This window comes from Montipora capricornis, chromosome 3 (genome assembly GCF_036669925.1).
Source record: "Montipora capricornis isolate CH-2021 chromosome 3, ASM3666992v2, whole genome shotgun sequence".
In the NCBI taxonomy this organism is placed as follows: domain Eukaryota; kingdom Metazoa; phylum Cnidaria; class Anthozoa; order Scleractinia; family Acroporidae; genus Montipora; species Montipora capricornis.
In genome coordinates, this window is record NC_090885.1 from 60,157,480 (window position 1) to 60,162,479 (window position 5,000).

The 5,000-nt window shown below is 46.7% G+C and overlaps 1 protein-coding gene across 1 annotated transcript in view; it reads right to left on the reverse strand.

Annotated features, from left to right (window-relative positions):
- The window catches only part of LOC138041530 (uncharacterized), a 12,507-nt gene that overhangs the window by 2,744 nt on the left and 4,763 nt on the right, over positions 1 to 5,000 (reverse strand). The gene's annotated exons all lie outside the window — the stretch shown is intronic.

The following is a 5,000-nucleotide window of genomic DNA, read 5'->3' on the forward strand; positions in this document are numbered from 1 at the left end:
CGTGAAGAAGGATCCTAACCTACCAAACCGGGCAAAAACAGAACTTCAAGAACTCAAGGCTGAGGTGGAAGTATTGAAGACGGAGGTTAAGAGTAGATCAGAAGCGAACGCCCAACCAGTCCGACAGGGAGGAAACAGTTGGAGTTATGGAAGGGGTTGGGAACAACGGGAAGCAAGACCCCGACCATCCAAATGCCAGTCCTGCTTTGAGAAAGGGGAAGAACGGTGTAACCACTGTTGCCATTGGTTGCCGACAGGGTCAGTCACCAGGACAGAGATCGCTAAACGAGAGACGGCTACTTGTGCGGGACCAGAAGTAGCCGAGCCCCCACATGTGTCCCACCAATGTAACTGCTGCGCCAAAACCGAAACACAAGTCCCTTATCAACGCTGTTCCCAGTGCCAGGCAGTGTGGTATTGCTCTAAAAGATGCCAGAAAGAACAGTGGTCCGCCCATAAGACGATTTATCAAGCAATTAAGGAGCTGTCACAAAGAGAGAATCAAGTAATCCTTGAAACCGCATTTATCAGCCACCTGACACCCACACAGCATGCAAAAGTTGTCAATCTAGTTGGAAGAAAATGTACAGTTAAGTGTTTACTTGATGACAATGAAGTTACTGCCTTATGGGACACTGGTGCCCAGGTCTCGATAATGACAAGAGGCATGCTGGAGGAAAAACTTCCAGGAACAGTGGTGAGGGGATATATCAGAACTGATCAGTGTAGGACTTGACCTAACCGCAGCTAATGGAACCAAGATTCCTTTCATTGGATGGGCTGACGTGAGGGTGCGACTTCCTTCATCGGCGGAGGAGGTGCGAGACGTGCATGTTCCATTTCTGATTACAGTTGATCGGCTAGAAATGCTAATATTGGGCTACAATGTCATTGCAGAATTAGTAAAGATGTCTACTCAAGAACGAGAGTCTACATCAGGATTCAACATTTTAAGTGCTTTCAAAAAAGGATTCCCAGATAGTGATGAGAGGCAGCTGGAAACTTTGAATAACTTGATTCAAGCCCCAAGTGATGATTACCTCTGCACTGTCCGAACTTCAAAGAGAGACATTATCATCCCGAAGGGCCAGATTGTTAATGTTTCATGCAGGGCAAATACTGGGCCTGTGTCAGCAACGATACCAGTTCTGTTCGAACCTGATGAAATGGCTCAATGGCCAACCGGTCTCCAGATTTATGAAACGCTAAAGACTGTTAAGAAGGGATCTGTGTCACGAATTGATATTGAAGTCCATAATACAAGTCAACATGACATTACACTTCCCAACCGCACCCCACTGGGAAGATTGCAGTTAGTTAAGTCTGTTACACCCATGGAAGCCCGATTAGCCAAAGAGAAGGGGCCCGAAACTTGTCGTAAAGACGACTCATGTACCCCTACTGGAGTAGACGATGAAGGACTTTGCAAGGAGCCAAATAATGCTGTGCCTGAGGTTGACATGACTAGTCTGACAACGGAACAAAAGGAAGTAGTACAACGGATGTTGAAAGAAGAAGCCGCCTCATTTGCAACCAATGAAGATGATATAGGGTGCATGGAAGGTCTTCAGATGGATATTGAGTTGTCAGACAGTACACCCGTTCAGCGGAATTACGTGTCAATCCCACGGCCCCTTTATCAAGAAGTGAAGAGCTACATTGAAGACCTAATGAACAAACTGTTCATCACCAAATCACGATCATCTTATTCGTTGCCAGTAGTGTGTGTTAGGAAGAAGGATGGCACTCTTCGACTGTGTGTGGACTATCGCGAATTAAACCGTCGTACCGTTCCTGACAGACACCCCATTCCAAGAATACAAGAAACCCTGGATAGCTTAGGTGGTAATTCGTGGTTTAGCGTCCTAGATCAGGGCAAGGCGTACCATCAGGGCTTCATAGCACCACAAAGCCGACCATACACGGCGTTCATCACACCGTGGGGTTTATATGAATGGGTTCACATACCCTTCGGGTTGACAAATGCGCCCGCAAATTTTAAACGATACATGGAACATTGCCTTGGCGAATTCAGGGATGAAATAGCCATTCCCTATTTAGATGATGTCATCGTTTTTAGCCAGTCCTTCGAGGAACACGTGGAACACAAACGAAAAGTACTCAAGCGCCTCCGGCAGCAAGGTATCAAACTCAAGCCGTCCAAATGTAAACTTTTTCGAAGAGAAGTTTGTTTCCTGGGACGTATTGTTTCGAAAGATGGATATAGAGTGGATCCCAGTGGAATAACTGCTGTGACTACCCTTGCAGAAAAGAAACCAAGGATTGTCGGGGAAGTGAGACAGTTAATTGGATTTCTGAGTTACTATCGTCGTTATATTCCCAATTTTGCCTGTCTCGCCAAGCCCTTGTATGGACTGTTAAACACACCAAAGCCTGAAAGTACACCCAAGCATACTGTGAGGAGGGCCTCGGACAAAAGGAATGGCCAGTTACCATCTGCAACACCAATTACGTGGACAAAAATCCATCAACAGTCATTGAGAGAACTCATTGGATATCTGACTAATCCACCGATTATGGCCTATCCAGATTATGAAAAACCATTTATTGTTCACACGGATGCATGTAATGATGGCCTTGGTGCGGTCCTCTATCAGCGACAGGATGGGAAAACCAGAGTCATCGCATATGCGTCCCGCACTCTTACACCCGCAGAGAAGAACTATAACCTTCATGCCGGAAAATTGGAATTTCTGGCCTTGAAATGGGCAGTGTCGGACCAATTCCGGGATTATCTATATTATGCACCCCAAATTCACAGTGTATACCGATAACAATCCGCTGACATATATACTGACTTCCGCAAAGCTGAATGCGACCAGCTTACGCTGGGTTGGCGAACTAGCAGATTTCAGGTTCCAAGTGAAATACCGTCCAGGCAAGTCCAATAGTGATGCTGACACGCTGTCACGAATGCCTCTGAACATTGAAGATTACATGACCATGTGCAGTGAAAGAAGCAGCTTAGAGGTCGTACAGGCAACTATCTGTTCCGTGCAGTTTCAAAGTCGAGGTGACTTTCCGTGGCTAACAGCTTTAACTGATTCGATTACAGCCCTAGACGATGACAACATTATTACAACAGACCAGCACATTGACCTTAAGCAAGAGCAAGAATTAGATCCAGTGATTAGCAGGGTTATGCACTTCATACAAACAGGGAAGAGACCTTCAGTCAGAGAAAGTAAAGCTGAATCCAGGGACGTACAGCGGCTGCTGTTCGAGTGGAACAAACTGATCCTAGGAAACGACAATGTATTGTACCGTAAAACAAGCACAAACGAACAGGTTGTATTACCCCGGAAACTTCGTAGGATTATTCTTAAAGAACTCCATGAGGACATGGGCCACTTGGGTGCTGAAAGAGTGTTTGATTTGACAAAAGCAAGATTTTACTGGCCACACATGAAAAACGATATCACACACTTTGTTACCAAAGTATGCAGATGCAGCAAACAAAAACCACCTGTGATCAAGCAGCGAGAGCCACTTAACCCAATTGTCACCACAGCGCCCTTTCAAATGGTCTCACTGGATTTCCTCCATGTTGAAGCAAGCGCAGGAGGCTATCAGTACATCTTGGTAGTGATGGATCACTTCACCCGGTATGCTCAAGTTTACGCAACCAAAGATAAGTCTGCAAAGACTGCAGCAGCGAGGGTATACAACGATTTCATCTTGCGTTTTGGAGTCCCTGAGACAATCCACCATGATCAAGGCGGTGAATTTGAGAACAAACTGTTTTACAATCTGGATAAACTTCTTGGAACTCGTCATTCAAGAACTACGCCGTACCACCCCCAGGGGAATGGTCAGGTTGAACGTTTCAACAGGACATTACTTTCGATGCTCCGGACTCTACCAGAAAAGCACAAGTCAAGGTGGCGTGATCACCTGAACAAAGTGGTACATGCATATAATTGCACGAAGAATGACTCGACAGGTTACGCCCCATTTTTCCTTCTATTTGGCAGACCCCCGCGTCTCCCTGTTGACCTGATGTTTAATCTTAAACCACCCACTGGATTCAGTTCCTACCCAGAGTATGTTAGACAGTGGCGAAATGCTATGTCGGAAGCTTACAAGATAGCTTCAGAAACTGCCCAGCGGAATGCTCAGCGGGGAAAGAAACAGTATGACAAGAAGGTACGACACATCGTGCTTATGCCTGGAGACAGAGTGCTTGTTCGAAACCTGAGTGAGCGAGGCGGAATAGGAAAACTGAGGTCATACTGGGAAAACGAGGTGCACATAGTTGTGGAGCAAAAGGGCAATGGCATGCCAGTCTACGAAGTCCGACCAGAATCGGGAGCCAAGCCATCCAGAGTACTACACCGCAACTTACTGCTACCATGTACTTACTTACCTGTGGGCGAATCCAATCTACCAGTTTCTCAAACCTCCCGAAGTGGTCGTAGACAACGTAAGCGGATGCATGTGCCAAAGGACAAGCAGTTTGCCCAAGACTCGTTCACGGCTAGCCAAGACGAAGACAACAGCAATGAAGATATCCCATCATTTGTCCCAAGTCAACTGCAACCGTGTGTCCGGCCCGGTAATAGTGCGCACCCTTCCGAAGAATTGCGGGTCAACCAAGACTCTCCAGTTATTGGCAACAACTATCACTGTGAACAGGAGGATGTCCCAGAGCCACCTAATGATGATGCACCAACCGAGAGTGTCCATGTGACGTTTGAGGCAGCCAATGAGTCAGAGCCATCCAGCGTCCTGGAAACCAATGAGTCTGAGGAACAACGTCCACAAAGGCTTCGGAGAGGCCCTGTCCGTCTGACATACGATGTTCCAGGCCAGCCCGTGTACTACCCTGCCGTAACTACTAACATACATTCTGTTTCAGGGTCCACATACCCAGCTCCTGTATCCTTCGGGTTGACACCTCCATATCTACCGTCATGTCATTGGCCGCAGTATGGACTACCCATCTAACCCATGTATTATTTCTGTGCTTAAATACACCT